The 17762-nt window shown below is 41.3% G+C and overlaps 1 long non-coding RNA gene across 2 annotated transcripts; it reads left to right on the forward strand.

The window, feature by feature from the left end:
- Window positions 1–11658: 11658 nt before the first annotated feature.
- On the forward strand, window positions 11659–17251 carry LOC141728263 (uncharacterized). 2 transcript variants are annotated; one of them, XR_012579141.1, is made up of 4 exons: window positions 11659–11797; window positions 12505–12626; window positions 14706–14817; window positions 16121–17251. It is a non-coding gene; the product is annotated as an uncharacterized LOC141728263 (long non-coding RNA). The 2 variants fall into 2 exon arrangements; XR_012579142.1 differs by lacking the exon at window positions 12505–12626.
- The last annotated feature ends 511 nt before the right edge of the window (window positions 17252–17762 follow it).

Genomic DNA, 17762 nt, shown 5'->3' on the forward strand with positions numbered 1-17762 from the left:
GCTGGCTGCTCAGACATGGGTGTACAACATCTGTTGGCTGCTGTATGAGCACGAGACTTGGAACAGCTTCCACTCACTGTGCACCTGACTTTTTTGAAAATTATCCAGTTTTTGTGTTTGTGAACTGATTTGATGCCTTTATTCATCACAGAACATCTCCTCATCCCTTCTTTATCCATCCTTGACTGTGTGCCACACCATCTGAAAATCAAAGATTGAATTGGAAGGATGACACTTTTTTTTCTAGCTTTTGCACAGTTCATCCAGTATTTTCTTTCTTTAAAACAAAAGTAAATGAGTTTTGGAGTGTCTGCTAGTCTGCATGACTCTTTGTCTCCCTTGCCACAGGTGGCAGAAGTAAGAAAATGAAACCCCCAAATGCTCACAAGCTTAGAGCTATGAGCAAGGGGATGCTAAAGAATCTACATAGGGATGGAGAGTCTCTGGTTGTGCAGCACCTGAACTGTGGTCTCATTTCTTTGATGAAGAAACGGGCTTGTGTCTAGAAGAGTGCCTGAGAGATTGGTTGAATCAGCAGTGTTGAAATCCATTGCAATAAAAAAATTTAAAGAGCTTCTGGGTCCCTGAATGTAGCTGGGTAATCCTCCAGCAAGGAGAAATCTTTTTGGGGCTGTAACCTGCACTCAGGATGCTTCCCATGCTGCTGGCAGGTTCCAGCAGAGTATCACAAGGTGTGTTGCAAATACTGAATATGAACATGTGCAGATGGTGACTTTCTAACTCTGAAAATGCTTTCTTTCCAGCACACAACACATGCATGTCATTCCATGACACTGTGAATGTGTCCATACAGTTTGCTAAAATCATCCTTTATGTTAAAGGAGTAAATGGGGAGATGGGAACTTTATTTACCATCAACACAAAAGTAAGAGGTGATGCATGACATTGCTTCTTTCCATTTCACCTAAGGCACCTTCTCAGGGCAGGACCTGCACAGACATACACATTGTATAATCTCCATACACAGCTGTGTAATCTCAAGTGCAAACTGATTTTCAGGGTGGGGTGGGGAGATGTTGATATACTCAGTCTTAAGCACAGGGCTTGCAGACCCAGAGCTGGGAAGGTAAGTTCTCCTGGGACATGCATTCCCAAGCAGATGGGTGTAGATATTGTCAATAGCATGACACCCAAAATTCCTGTAACTCTGTTTGCTGCCACATCAATTCTGTGTGTTGGTCATTGTTAGTGGCTGCAGATGGTGCTTCATGAATGCCTCCACACATGTTCTGGGCTGAAGTTCTCTCTCTTGAGCGAGGGTGAGGGGAGTCTTACTGGGATAGGTACTAGGTGTTATCCAGGGTCCAGCATAGCCAGGACTTCAGGTTTTCCCCAGAACCTGTAGGTATCATTGCTATAGAAATAATCCCTTTTGCCTACTTAGTCAAATATGAGAGGATTTAGGCTATAAGCATTTCAACAGGTGCCTGCTCCTTCCCTTTGAGAGGGGGAACAAGATTTCTTCCTTTAGCTGGTATACTGCAGTCCATAGGTCAGGATAGCCAACCCACTTCATCTACTTTTTAGCTACAATAAACTCTGAACTGAACATCTAAAGCAGGTGCTTGATTATGCTGGCGCTCTTCTGGGTATGTGTGGATGGATTTGAATTTTTTTTTTTTTTGTGTGCCTGTTGTGACTTTGTCATGTCCCTTCTACACAAATGTGAGGAAATATGGGCACATCAATTTCCTTTTTTTATCATAGATAGGATCAGATGTGAGCTTATGACAGTGGTTGTGACAAGGCTAGAGTCTGCATGTGAAGATATCCAAATCCTCTTGCTTTAATTTAGGTGTTTGAAGGTGAGGTATTTAGCCTTAGATTACATTATAGGCTCTTTTCATAAGCAATGATCAGGGAAATGTACCATCAAAGCTGATATGTGTCATCCTGAAATGAATGTCTGTGAGAAGTAAGACAAGTACAAGAGACAATTCCTCTGTTTCCTTCCATTACACTTGAAGAGACCATGGGGTACTAGCTCTGGCAGCTTTGGATCACTGTGGATTGGTGGCAATGTTTCAGTGTTAATGGAACCTGGCCATAGAATTCCTCTTCACAGATGACAGAAGTAGAGCACAACTATGATGGCTCTCTCACAACTACTACTAAGAATAAGAACCAGCAGACCTGGGATGACAGACATTTACAGTGACCATCTGGACTGGATGGCTCTCCTCCAGAAGGGATGAGGAGTGGAACAGCTGACTTGCTAATAAATATCTACAAGTGTTCATCTCACATTTATTATGCCACACTGAGATGAAACCCTAACCCTGACTCTAACTCTAACCCTAGGAGTACCAGTTAAGTTGTAGATATTTTATTTTTCCATTATCCTGAAGAACAGAAATACTGCTAGCACTGAACTCATGCTAGAGGAATTCCAAAGAAATACCATTCCAAAGAAGTACCATTCCAAGAAGTACCAACCAGAATAGTAATTAACAAACTCATTGAGAATGACAAAATACTAAGGGGCTTACAATTTAAGAGCAGCTTTCATGAAGAGAAATTCTGACTAATTTTGTGTCTTTTTTTTTTTTTTTGGTAGAAAATTGATAAAGGGAGAAAGAAAAGGAGGCAGATAATTTACTGGCTGAACGTTCACACAACAAGCAGTAAAAGAAACTTGAAAACCTCAGGGTTGCAGGAGCTGTTCTGTCATTAATCAAACTTGCAAGAGAAAGGACTGAAAGGGTAATAAAATCAGTTTGAAATTAGGTTAAATTTGAATTGTTCAAGTGACCGCTACACATAAAATTTGCTTGTGTGCTATCACCAGAGTTAAAAACAGAATTAGTCAATTATTATAAGTTGTATAATTAATTAGGAAACTGTTACAGATCTAAAAAATTATTCAGAGTCTAGCACATAGTTTCATCAAACTTCATTTTATTAATCTGTGCCACAAAACCTTCCTACAATATTACTTTATGCAAGAATCTCATGGAGTGAAGAAGGATTCCATTTCTTCATACAAATCCCTGGAATACATCCATTTGCTAGGTTTCAGGTTCTGCATTTTTTGGTGTCGGTGGGGTAGGATGGGAGTGCAGCTGGTTGCAGCTGCTCATGCTTTATACCCCTGTTCATCTTGGAGCCTGGCTGTGAGCCGTGAGCGTGCCATCACGGGTATGTTGTCTCGAACATTTGGCCAGAGGCGTGCAAAATAGAAACCCTAATGCCCCAACAGTTGTGCTGACCAGGTGTCCTCAGAGGTTGGCTGGGGACACAGACGCTTCTTTTTACACTTTCTAGGAAGCATCCGGATGCTATTGAGTGAGCTAGGAAAGAGAATCTGTTCTTCATTCCTTGGAAAGCTGAGGTACTGTGGAAGAAATGCTTTGGGTTTTCCAGAAGGCATTCCTAAAATGGTTTGATGAAGAAGAAGCGTGTTTGGCCAGGGAAAGGGGCAATGCAGTTTTTGGAGGAGTGGGGTGAGTGATGGAACTCCTGCCCTGTGGAAATTACCCAAGGTTGTTCTTTGATGCCTTCTGTGCTTTGTGGCACCACAATGGCAGCCATAGGGTCTGTCACTGGTAATGTTACCACAACCTGTGGAGCTTGTTTTATTTATCTGCCCTTTCCTACTGCTATTGAGTGGAGATGGTCTTGGGAGGGACCAGCTTCTGACAGAAGCATTTCCTTGTCTATAAGGATGAGAAAAATGGGTGTAACTCAGTCTGATACTTTCTTAATCTCATTGGAATCCTGCTGAAGACAGTCTTGACCTTACCTGTTCTTTTTGCACACTCCTGTCCTTCAGCCCTTGGAAACACAGAGGCTTTCTGTATAAGAATCTTTTGTGTAGCTGAGGGAGCAGTGGCTTAACCAAGTGATCTGCTCCAGAACCACAGTCAGCATCACTGACACATCCATTAAAGCCTGAAAAGCACATGTAAATAAAATTTGTGAAATATCATATGGCCATTAGCCTGTATGCAGTGTATCTTAGATTGTCAAATAAACTGTTGAAGATTAGAGCTTTGTTATTCTCTTTATTGTTGGCATAAACCAAGGGATGGAATAGTGAGGAAATGTAAAAGTCACATCTAAACTTTTGGCCATGATGTCATGCTACCAACAAACTATTGAAGACTTTGCAACATCCTCCTTTTATTTCTAATACCTTCATGTGGGGTGAGAGTCTGTAGTGATGCAGAGTCCCCAGGCAGGTGGAAAGGAGAGCTGCTTTATTGCAAAAACCAGGCCTTTTTGAGCAGTTAGCCCATAATCAGCTGTTTACATAAAACATAGTTTTAAATCATAACAAACATAGTTCAATCAACCACCATACACCACGATGTGAACACACCATGGTTACATAACCTGTTTTTCTACCCCTAATTCAGCTGAGTCTCTTTCCCACAGTCCTTTTCTGCTTAGCCAAGGTAACAGGCCTGAGCCATGATTTTACAAGGCCTTCTCTTGGTAAGGTTTTACCTATATGCAACACCTTCAGATGGAAATGCCAATGGAATTAATCAAAATTAGGAGTGTTCAGCAGATCAGGAAAGACTGCAGAGTGCTGCTGCTGCAAAAATTAATAGAGACATTCTGGAACTGGCTCCATTGCATGACTGAGTCTGTAACCTCAGCTGTGAAAGTTCATTATATATGTAGCTTTGGGGGATTTAACAAACCGTTTCAAAGATTGGAGATTATAAAAAAAATGAAAAATAAATATGTTCATTACAGTATCATTACTTCATTTTGCCTTCAGAAACTGGCACGTAGAGTTTGGCTGAGCAGACATGGAACAATTTATTTTGATCAGTATGAAATACAATGCATTTTACCCTGCTCCTCTTACTCTTTCCATGGCTCAGGTTGCACAGAGTTTGATTAATGTGCATGCTTTACACAGGGTAATTTTTACTTTTATATCCCCTCTTATAGCTGTATAAAAAGGCAGTATCTACCCTGGATAAGAACTCCCTTGAGTTAGAGAAAACACACACATATGCATTTTTTTTCTTTCCTTGAATTTTTGTTCTATGGTTTTGAAGGAAATAACTTTCAATAACTTTTGTTCTTTAGTGAATAAAGTATTGGGCTAGGAAGAGAGCAAACCTAGAAATGAGTAATCAGACAGAGTCTTCAGTAGAATACCACCCTGACAGCTACAGGCTTGGTCCTATGGGATGCACTTTAATATAGTCTCTACAACTAGTAATTGAAGGCAACAAATATCTTTTTGGCCCTACCAAGACCATTTGATGTATTAATCTAGTTTTAGGTATCCAAGTAAAACCTGTTGCTCCCAATTTTCTACATTTTTGCGACTGGAGTGTGTGCATTTAATTGGTAAATAAAATTGAAACCAATTGATTATTTTTATGGTAATATTTATATCACTGATAAAAGCCTGCCTCAAAGTTGAAAAAATTCAATCATCCCTTTTCAATATGGACAGAAGCAGATTTTTTTTCCTCAAAAAAACTCATGCAAAATTTAATTTCTTCAGTGTTGGTTTTGTTTTCATATAGATATACGCCTACAAGCTTCAAAGTGCTCCATGTAAAAGTTACTTAACTTCAGAAGATTTGTCTAATAATCTCCATTGGTGTACAAGAGCTATTGCATTGGAACTATTTGGGTTGTATCAACATTTACAACACTGCAGATGTTGTTAGACACTGACTCCTTGAAAGTACAGCAACTTTTCAGCTTTTTGCTTCACTGCTTTATTGCTAATGGATTGCAACACTACTCTGTGCCTGACAAAGAATCTGTTTTCTCTGTTACTTTCTGATTTTGACTGTGATCTGTATTTCAAGGCAGCAGAAGTTAAAGCAGCTTTTCTTTTCCACCATCCCAGTGACATAAGGGCGTCACTGATAAATTGAAAACAAGGCTGTTCACTTCTTTGCAAAAATGTTTCTGACTGGTTGTGTCAGTGCTGCTCCTGTGCCCTGGCAGAAGCTGCTCCCCAGAGCTCTGTAGCAGCCATGGAGAGCTTTTTACTCACTGTGAGCAACCACTGAAATACAATTAATAAATCCATGCATTAACATTAGGCTTATTTAAAAATGGAGGCGAAAACCCAAAATCACCTAAAACTCTCAGCATCACAGTTTGCATCTAAGGAAATCCTCAGCTTGTTTTTGACCCCCTGCTGCTGCTTCTTTACAGCAACCTCTGCAATTCAAGGCATCTACCCAGACTTGGGTTAAGACAGTAGGATGTTTAGACCACAACTAAATTAGAGGGGTTTGTATATTTTCTTACCATATGAGTGGCTGTATTTTTTCATGCTACCAGAGTGCTTAATCCAGTCAGAGAGTAGTTTCTGAGATATATGAGGAAACAATGAATAGACATTCTGTTATTACAAATATACTGACATTGTTTAGAGATAGAAGTCATGATTTGGGAAGCAGGGGATAGAGAGGTGAAAAATGTTGCTTGATGGCTGACAAAGTAATTGGAAGCTGACTTGACAGCCTTCACTCCTGACAGCCTAATCCAGTACAGCTGCTTGTTCCCACAGGCTGTGCACTGAATGTAGGGGTGAATTCTTCTTCTCAAAGCCATAGAAACACCATCAGGTGTTTCCACTCCTGCAAGGTGAAGGCATCTGTGATTCTTGTGGCCAAGGCAGTATCCATCCATCTGACACTGCTCTGGAGCCCCGAGGGTTTTCATTCTGCCCTGGCCACTGTGCACAGCTCAGGCACCAGAAAAGGGCTTTGGCATATCTTGGAGACAAACTCCCTCCACACAAAAGGGCTCTTTGTTGGCATTAGGTGTGCAGAACTGGGCTCTGCAGCAACCATGCTGTTCTCCTGGGTTTTACCAGTGCCAGGGGAAAAGGACAGACTGGAGAAGGACTGACAGAAGTCCATATTCATTTTCCAGACAGTCCCAGGAAGGGCAGTGGTGGCAGCCTGCACACAGAGCCCCTGCACCAAGGCTGTCACCTGCTGTTGGTGAGAAACAGCAGAGTTTATACATGTGTGTAAGCACCCACAGCACACACAGCACAGGGGATAACACACAACCTGAAAATCATCCAGCAGGAAGCAAGAGGACCCCCGACACAGGTTTTGTTCAAAACAGGCTTAAGCAAGGTATATGCATGCATAGGAGGGAGCAGAGAGATATGCCAAGCTAGGATCACTGTAAGAGTAGAAGCAGGCAGTATAACAGCACTTTAAAGGAGGTTATTTGTTTTCATGTCTTTAAGGAACGCTGTCAGTCTCTATGCTCATCAGACACAGACAGCAAATAAGTTTTTCCAGAAAGTGAGTATGATCTTAACAGCATCTGACTGCACAGGTGAACATTTTCTGAATACAATGACATTGCCATTGCCTTTTTACATAAAGCATCATTGGGAAGAGTACTCCATGACAGAGTACTCACTGTAAGAGCAGTGACTATAGGAGGAAACCCATCTTATTTCAGCACTGTGAACATGGAGCTGGCTGTTTGAAAGCTGAGATCTTGCACTCAGCTCCATTTCCAGAGTGTGAAGAGGGTCTCACAGTGGTTGGTGAATCCCCAGGCAGCAGCAGCCACTGGGCTGCCATGACAACCACAGGGCTATGGCCACGGGCTGTGGAGCTAGCACACATTGCATAGCTGCTGGCTTTGTGACTATTTCCTTACCATCAGCCGACTCTTGCCCTCTGCCAATGCTTCTTCTGGTTCAGAAAATATGGGAAGTAATTTCTACCAGGCATCTCATTTGTATTGCTGACTTAATGGTACTTTTCTGATAAGTGGCACCAGATTAATTTACAAAAGAAGGCATCAATTGACCATTTTATGAATGGCCTACAATATATATACCATCTTTTGTCTCTTTCATTTCAGTGGTGGCCTCTAAACCATTTCTTTTCTAGGCCCAGGACATTCTTGATTACTCCAGCAGTGACAGAGCAATGAACAGTATGAACTATGTATGAACTATGAACAGCAATAGCCCAAGAATGTCAGCATCTCAGTGCAGTATGACTGCAATACAAATTATTTTGGACTCATGCTGTGACTTTTTAGGGGAAGAGACGCTCCATCTCCTCCACAGTACCTTCACAGAGCTTATCAGCAGAGCTTTTCCAGAGAGTGGACAACCTAGGTGATCTCTGCTGTTTGAATCATTCATCTTTGTCAAGTATTTCTTGCTGTGATAAGCTTCCAGTTTATTTTTTGTGTAGAATAATTCATATTTAGAGCAGTGGTAGCAGAATTGTATCCAAGCAGGATAAATGCTGGTCCTTACTTGCCACAATACCACGCAGTTTCAAGATGCTGCTGTTCGCTTAACTAGAGAGAGGGAAATGAAAAGCTCTGTATTTCTCCACTTGCACACCTGGGGTGTGAGCAGCCCCTGCTCACCCTGCTGAGTCCACGTCTCAGCATTGCTGAGACCAGCACAGGACTGCAGCAGGGCCCCAGCAGCCAGTGCCACCTCTGCCCTTGTGCAGAGCCCTCTGAGCAGCTGCAGCAGTGGCAGCCCTGGACACAGACTCTGGGCAGCTCTAGGTCTCCCTCTCCAGGAACAAGGCTGATGAAAAGGCAACTGCTGAGGCTGACCATCAGGTCCTTCATTTGGTAGCTCCTTCAGAATGTAAGATTGCGAATCCACCACTGAAAAAAAATCTTTCTTATTGCACTCACATGCCTGTTATGTGTTTGAGCTTTCAGGTTAAGCAGTTAGAGAGCAAAGTGTAGTGAGGAAATACTAAAGAGACAGACAATCTCCTGCGCCTTCAGAGTGAAGGGACTTCCCCTGATTCTTTGCAGTAATTCATTTATTAGCTGCTGGGAAACAGCAATAATAATAAAAAGCATGTGTTTATCGTTATTATTTATCAGAACTTGTCCCTTCCCCAAGAAGTGGAGTTGGCACTTCTGCAAAAGCACACAGAGGCACAGCCGGTCCACGAGGGGCTGGCAGCCTCCACATTGCAATGGGAGCTCTGCTGAAGGTACTGCTACCAGTAGCATTGCACCAGTTTACTTAAATTTAATGGGGTAGCAACTTAAAACACTATAAACGAGTTTTCCATTAGATATGGTTTCTACAGCCACTTGATTTCCATGGAAGTGTATGTTTTGACCCCTGAGCCATGTCCCCCTTCCTCCTTGGGTCATGGCACTCACATTTCCCTTAGCTGCATGACTTTAGCATTTACCGGGCTTTCAGAGAGACCTGGTCCTGGCCACCAGCAGCTGGGCTGGTCTGGCTCACTGCTCCTCACTCACTAACTCCTGTTAGCTCAGGGGCCCGAGCACACGGACTCTCAGGCACAGCAGAAATCTCAATGTGCGGCATCCCTCAACAAGATTCCCCCTGAGCCTGCATTGCCCAGAAGCCGTTTCGCGTTTGGGGCCTGGTGCAGTGTTGAGAAATGATGCTGTGAGGAGGAAGGAGAGAGACGCGTGGGCAGTCGGGCTGTCTCCCGCCGTCCTTCTGGCACTCATTTGGGTCAGCAGGTGGGAAGGAGCGGAGTCCCGGGCCGGCCGAGGAGCCGGGCGAGCCGAGGGCCGTGGCCCGCAGCCCGGGGGCCGTGACTCTCAGCCGGGGGGCCGAGGGGCCGGGCAGCCCGGGGGCCGTGACCGGCAGCCCGGGGGCCGTGACCCGCAGCCCGAGGACCGTGGCTCGCAGCCCGCAGCCCGCAGCCCGAGGGCCGTGGCCCGCAGCCCGGAGGCCGTGACTCGCAGCCCGGCGGGGCGGGCAGCGCGGGCCGGCGGCTCTCGGTGCGAGGCGGCCGTGCCGCCACTTGCCGGCCCCGGGCAGAGCCCCGGCATCTCCCGGACCTTCCTCTGCCCCACTTTGTGCTCTTCACAAATTATCTTACGGTATTTCCAGTTTTCCACACTCCTACAGAACCGGACGTATCCCCAGCATTCCCATAATGCCAGTATGTTTTATCCGAGTTTGTAAGGTAAATGTTAATGGCACATAATGGGAGACTTTGGAAAAAAATACAGCTGAGAGAAATGGCAAATCGCTTCTTTTTCTTTGCAAGAGCTTGTTTCAGAAGTAATCCCTCCAGTTTTTGGCTGTGCCACTAGTGTTGTGGCATATATATTGTATACATGCCTACAGTCTTGATTTTCCTACTTGTCCACATAAAGGCACTAGCCCGATTGCAGCTGCTCCCTCCTGTCTGAACATCAAGTTTTCTTTTACACAGAAAAAATGAACAGCAAAAGCACAGGAATGGTGCTTCAGCTATCAAATCTGGACACAAATTTTTAAACATCCAGACTCGACAACAGAGAGATGCCCTCTTGCCCCATAATGCAGTCACATTCTGAACATGCTATTGTAATTGGAGTGGTTCATATTCCCAGGCACAACAACACAAATCTGCAAAATTCCCACATAATGTAATACGAGACTAAGCACTAAATTAAATTGTTTTTTCTTCAAGGATATTTTCCAAAAGTATGTCTGTCTTCTAAAGAATATCCCCTTGCTTCAAGTTCTTCCATTTATCCATGCCCAGAACAGACAAAGCAGAAACTCCGAGTATCTTAAACAGATTTAAGTGAAGGGATAATGCAATAGTAGATGAACTTTATTGTTAACAAATCAGAACTCATTCACCCTTGGGACACGTAGACCTGACAGCGTCTCCTACAGGAGGCCTTCAAAAACACCTCTTTTCATTGACTGTATAGAATATGCCCAAACCATTCAGTCTGGGAACTGAGGAAGAAGTGTGTCTCACAGGCTGAAATCAACAGGCTGCTTTTAGGACAAGGTACACCATGTATCCATAGCTCAGTTCAAATCATAGAATTATTTAGGTTGGAAAAGATCTCTAAGACCATTGAGTTCACCTGTTAATCCAGCACTGCCAAATCCATCACTAAGCCTTGTCTTTTGAATACCTCCAGGGATGGTGACTCAACCACTTCCTTTGGCAGCCTGTTCCACTGCCTGACAACACTCGAGGTGAAGAAATTTTTCTCAGTATCCAATCTAAGCCTCCCTGGAACAACTTGGGATAATTTTCCCTGATCCTGCCATTTATGTGGGACACCTCCTTTCAGGTACTTGTAGAGTGATAATGTCTCCCCTGAGCCTCCTTTTCTGCAGGCTGAACAATCCCAACTCCTTCAGCCATTCCTCACATGAATTACTCTGTAGACCCTTCAAGGCTCCACTGCCATTCTCCGGACACACTCCAGCACCTCAATGCCTCAATGTTTTCTGCAAAAAAAAGAACTGTAAAGACGGCTAGAATGCAATTCTGCTAATAGAGATAAACGGCATCAAAACTAGAGGCTGGGTTGTTAGTCCCTGAGTGATCCTGGTGCACAGTTGCTTTTCTGCATTTGTTAACATGTTATGTTAATGCAATTAATATGCACAAAGAGTAGATACTGATCAACTGCTCTCAGAAGAGACTAATTTTTTTTTTTTCTGCCATCAGCAACTGAGTTTGTCACAGTCATGAATCATCTCATTCTTCAGCAATGACTGATTTCAGAATGTAACCAAACCAGCCTCCATCTACTGGTTAATAGTTAACAATTTCAAGTGTCTGATAAATTCTGGGCCAGATCTGAAAACACATGAGGGCTCAGAGTTAATATTTATCTTAGCAGGGTGAAAATATAAACAGCTTATTTCTGTAGCCCCATGTGATTTGTTTTCATTCTCTATATGAAACAAATGGGGCACAAGCAGCCACCTGTCTTTCCAGGGAGACAATAAAATAGCTGATCAGAAAAGTCTCTCAGAAATAGAAGACCAGATGGGAGGAAGCTACAAGGACCAGAATCATAATTTACCACCACTAATCAGGTAGTTTAAGACCAAACATCTACCCTCACCTAAGTTTTGATCAAGTTATGCAGATTTTGCAAAAACTTTTATCTCTATCTGGAAAACTACTATCTCTATATTTCTTTGCTCAAATCCAGTATAGATTATATTTCTGAAATCCACATTGCTTAATTATTTTTCCTTTCAGCCACCTGCATCATGACAATATAAGTTTTATGGTCCATCCAGCTGGGAAGCAAGAGAGCACCTACAGCCTGAAAAAGAAAACCTTGAACAGTAGTTAAACCCACCCTCCATGTGGGTCATGTGGGTCTAGTAGCTTTATACTGGAGGATGTGACAGGCCAGAATCTGGGACACCTTTGCAGCCCCTTTCTACAGTCACCTCCTGACTCCCTGATTGCCTCAAATTCTCAGTGTCCCACAGAAGGGACAAATGAGCTGTCATTTTTATCTCCTGAAATACCACAGCTGTTAAATTTATACATTAAGGCAAGCTGGCCCAAATTTCAGTTTATGATTCTATGTAACATCAGCAGTTTGAGGGCTGTTTCATAAAACCATTCAATTCACAGAGGTAAGGAGGATTCAAGTGGGAAACAAAGCAAGCATGCAGGAGTTCTTTCCAGGTAAATGCTGCTCAGAATTAGCAGCTTTGAGACTTTCTGATTTTCATTAGTCTAATCCTCCTTTATTTTTTTTAATTTTAACTTTGACCTCAACAAGGCAAGAAGTTCTGCAATGTATTAATCATGCCAGGCACTCAAATGATGCACTGAGAAGAAACAATTGTTTCCTTCCATTTTAAACCTGCTAGCACAAGACTGGAATGGCTTCTCTCACTGCTGGTAATTTCCTGCTAGTTTTTCATTCTTTGTACTGGCAATTTGAGGACAGAGACAATGAGGAAAAGGTTTTATCTGGAAAACAAACTCCACTCCACTTCCTGAATTGCATAAATTCTTCAATTTTAAAAAGTCCTTCAGTTTCAAGTTCTTGCAGCTCTTGTGCCTTCATGCACAGGTTTGTTACAGATCTTTTCTCCTTCATGATCACAAAATGTACTTGCAATGAGTATAAGCACACTGTGAACTTGTGTGCCTTATGCATCAAAACACAGGCTGTGACCTGAAGCTCACTGAAGTGGATGGATTTTTGCTACTTGCTCTGAAGAATACAGCTAACAAGTGTTCATTGCAATTTCTCCATCTGTGCTCAATCATTTCTTTTTGTTAGTATCCATGATCAGTGTGTCCAGAAGTTAGCTAATGTATAACCCTAATCAAAAACTCATAACAGAAATTAAATTCAAGTCCATTCTTCTTCACTGAAGAATTTTAGCATAGGCTTCATTGAGGTGTGCTTTTAACTGTTAATGGTATTCCTAAGAGCTTCAGCACCCAGCTGAATATGCCATGGGATTAAGTCCATACTTGCCATTTCACTGAGAATAGAATTTTTTTTTCTAGGCTCACTGATGCCTTACAATCAGACTGAGTATTCCTATTTCTTTTTATTTTACCCTCTTCCAGTCTTGTTTTCTATGCATATATTCTATAATGAAGATTTGAATGAATATTTTGTAGTCTTTCTCTTCTCCTTTGGACATACCCCCTTCTGTTTCACCTTTTAATTTTTCCATTCAGTGTCATTTGTCTATATTAAAATAATTGTCACCTTTCTCCTTTTTCTGCTTTATGAATAGAAGTTTTGCCATGTTATTTTACAGTAATCCCATCTGAGATTTAGAGAATTACAAGCTTCTTTATTTGACTTAAATAGGAACAAGCTTACTCCAATAATAATAATATCTTATGTTAACATCTCCAATATGTTCTAAAAGTTTTCTTTACTCTGCTATTTTTATTCCTTAAATAGACTAGCTTTGACAGAAGCAGGTGTTTGAAGTAAATTAAATTATATAATATTATGTCTGGAATGACTTTTACCCAGCACTTCTGTTTAAATTGGGGATTTACGTTAAATATCAGCTAACATTAATAATTTCTCCAATGTCCTCTATCTCACAGAACCTGTTTTCTCAGTGTCTTAAAAGGATACATATTATTCACATTCACTGAAGAAAAACCTCATAATAGAAACTTTTTCCTTGAGTATTTTCCTTCTTCCTTCATCCTTTAGGGTTCCAAGTTTTCCCTCTTGATTAAGAGTTTTTGCCCTGGGTGTAAAGGAGGGTTAGGATATTTTATATATATATATAAATGATATTGTATATATTTTCATATCTATTTATAAATATATCATATATTTAGGTTATGATCAAAGCTCTGGAACCAATCAGTGATGTATGAGGCCAAACACAGAACTGATTTGCTTCCATAAGCAATTCAAGCAATCTTTTAGGGAGGTTGCCTTAAGTGAAAATGAGCACAGATTGTGGTGCTGCATTTCTGCAATGATCTGAAGATGGAAACATCATGACAATAGTAATTACTAGTGATAACAATGCCAAAGAAAGCCAATCCACAATTATATTTACCTCCCACTTGGCATTTCAAATGGGAAAAAGCAAGCAAGCAGACTTTTAAATATTTTCAGAGCTGAAGCCATTTCAGGAGCTACTAAATCAATTATTTCAGCAACTTGCTTTTGTAAAGGGAAAAAACCTTAGCAACAGATTTCATTTCTAGGTGACTTCCCAGGCCCCAAGAAAGACAGCAGCCTCTACAGCCTGGAAAGATGTTGAAACAGCAGCATGCAATTCCTAGCAACTCATAAGTGCCAAAAAATATACTGCTTCAGCAAACATAGCAAATTTTCACATAACAGAACTACAGAGAGAATAACTATTATAGCAGGAAAAAAAAGTTTAAGTTTCAGCTGCAAGCACTAGACACTGTTTTTCAGAGGCAATTTAAAGTATTTTTGCTCTTGAATTTACAGCAGAATTTTCTCTACATAATTAGGTTGGAGAATATTTTTTGAGATGACTGAAGGTCAAATTGCATCGTACTTATTTATACCTTGGCTATGAATAGTTCCACTGATCTCGGTAAGATTTCTGGAGGAGTATCCAAGGTAAGTAATGATTGAAACCGTGGTTATTAAAAAAGAAAGAGTAGAAGCAAACCAGAACAGTTTCCTATGATCAATCAACACCAATTTTTTGAATGGTGACATTGGAAATGCACTCAAAAGAATAAAACAGAAATTAATTCTCAGAAACACTGTGATGTAAAGTGATGTGCTGGGGAGTGGTGCACTTCATTTTAATCATTAATATATTGTTAAAGTTACAGAAAAAGTAGGAAATTCTGACTGCACCAGCTTTATGTAAACTCTCTACAGGATATTATGGTATGGCAATGTTTCAAATGTAATGAGGTTGCCCTCATGCTGTTTTTGAAACTATTTCAGTAAAACTTAGCATTTTTAGTAGGCTTTTAATGCCTAGATATAATGTCTGAAACAGCAGAAATCCAACTAACTAGCTAGCAACTAAAATCTGAAATATTCTGGGGTGTTTTGTCTATTTATACAATTTAGAAAGCAGCCAGGAAGCCCTCTTTCATATCCTAGGAAGAAAAGATTTTCTGTTACAGAAGTAACTAAGAAAGTCATCATAGCTTCCTTTTTTTCCTAATTCTAAACTAGGACTAGCAGAGAACTGGAACATTTTATGCAGTAAGTTTCTAATTTGAATGCTATAAACTTGACAAGAATTTCCAGTATTACTCTCCAAAAACATGCTAGTATAAATTATATTTTTATATTCTAAATTCCACTTTGATCATCCTTTTTTCTTCTAATCTCAAAGTCACATCTTCACACATGTAAGTAAATCAGTACTATCTTTATGCTTCTAATTGCATTAATATTTCCTTTCTAAATAAGTTCTCTTGTCCATGAATAGCTGGGGCATCTCTCATCCAAGGGCCAGACGTGCCAGATGAAACAGGAGCCCATGAAGGGGTGCAATACTTATAGGAGAAACCATTGTGAAAAATTTAATTTCAGTGTGATCAATTTACACTTTGAAGGTCACACTGTTGTCTTTCTGTAAGGGAATAAAATGAGGGTAGCTGTTTTTTCCTGCCAAATGCAATCAATTTTTTTCAACTTTAACATGCGCCAGGAGAAGAAATCCCACTTCTCTCTACAACTGCCAGTATGGGTGGGGAGGAGCTCAAAGAGGAAGGAGAAAAGGAGATTGCAGTGGTTTGTCCAGCCAAGAGGTGAAACAAAAGTGTAGTAACAGGGCTAGAGTCAGGACAAAGTGTAACTCCTGACTGGATGTGTGTCATGGTTTAGGAATGATTCCCCAATTCAGTGTTCCCAATGAAACACTCCAAACCACATGCCCCACTCCCTTTCCCTGCAGGGAGATGGAGAGGAGAATTGGAGGCTCAAAAGGTGAAGATCATGGGTTCAGACAAGAACAATTACAGGAAACAGCAACGAAATAAAAAACTGAAGAGTAACAGCAGCAATATTAATAACAATGTGTCTAAGAGGTGAACAATTCACATGCGAGTGCTCACCACATAGAAAGCCCTGAGAGCACCTCACCACGTGGCCATGCTTTGACAGCAGGAAGAGACCCCTTTCCCTGCTCCCAGAAAATGATGTGAGGTGGTATGGAATTATCTCCAGGCCCTAGCCATGATCCCTTCAGGCTACTGCAAAAATTAACCCTGCCCTGTCCGGAACCAGGGCAATGGGATTTTGCCCTGAGGCAAATTTGTCTGTGATGCTCTTCAGTGGCCTTTTCTTCATGACCAGAAACCATGATGGCATGCTTGGCACCATGTGAATTTACTCATAGGGAATAGCTATGGCTACAGCCTAGAGAAATTACTTCAGGTGTAATATGCTAAAGATACTTGATATGCATGCATGCCATTAGGAATGAGGTGGTCCAACTAAAACTGTTCTGTATATGTTGCTTTTTTAACAATTCATACAATGACAAAATTGAACTTGCAAATAAAAATTAAGTTATTTCAGCTGTCACAAATATGTTGTGGAAATACCTTCACATGTAAAGGTCACAAGTTGCATTTTTTTAAACTCCTATATAATTATTAGTCAATAGGACCATGCTTTCTGATTCTGCCAAGTCTGCACTCACATTCCCACTGTGGGCTGCTGCAGTCCATAGGATGTCTCCTAGATACATGGGTCTGCTTATTATGAACAAGAATCTTAATGAGTTTATAAAAACTAAAGCAAATTCTGTCTTACTATTGGCTAACTTATTCAATCTCCTTCATGATGCCAGGAAGAGTGAATAATCTAATGCATTTTTCAAAGGCCATAATTCTGTAACTTCTTGTAAGCTTATATGCACCTTTGTACATGTCCACACACAGTCCTATTAAACTTCAGGAACATGATAATAGGACAGCCTTGGATTTTTGTGTGCTGGTGAAATCAGACTAGACCTTAAAATACTGCAGTTAAAAAGAAACAATCAATGCAAAACTCATATTTAGTGCATTTACCAGATCTTCTTGCATTGTGATCACTTTGAATCACAATGCTTACTTTTTGATTGAATTTCCAGTCCTGTGTTTCTATGCCATTTATTGAGTTTTCATCTGCGTCTCTAGCACCTGTGCATCAGGTTCTTGCTCACTCACTGGCTGAGTATATCTATAGCTGAGTATATCTATAGCTCAGGTTGCTTCATGGTTTCCATCTAAGACCTGATGTTCAACTGATGTAACACAAGCAAATTCTAATCATCCAGGTCAGGCTTTTCTGTGATAAGGATGTCTTGAGCTGGTTGGTTTACCATCTCACTGTCAGTGTGGAGTGATTCAGATACCAACCAGGCAGGAGTTATATAGTGAAATACTTTTCCAATTCTGGTGAAAGAAAACAGTCATACAACTGAGATGTTCCAAAACCTGCAAGGTTTGAAGATGAGGCACAGCAGGGACACTTACCAAGGGAAGATAAAGGTCTGTGAGAAGCCAGCACTGCTTAGCTGAAGACCCAGGGGACTGAAGGTCAGTGCC

This window comes from Zonotrichia albicollis, chromosome 2 (assembly GCF_047830755.1).
Source record: "Zonotrichia albicollis isolate bZonAlb1 chromosome 2, bZonAlb1.hap1, whole genome shotgun sequence".
Taxonomy (NCBI): domain Eukaryota; kingdom Metazoa; phylum Chordata; class Aves; order Passeriformes; family Passerellidae; genus Zonotrichia; species Zonotrichia albicollis.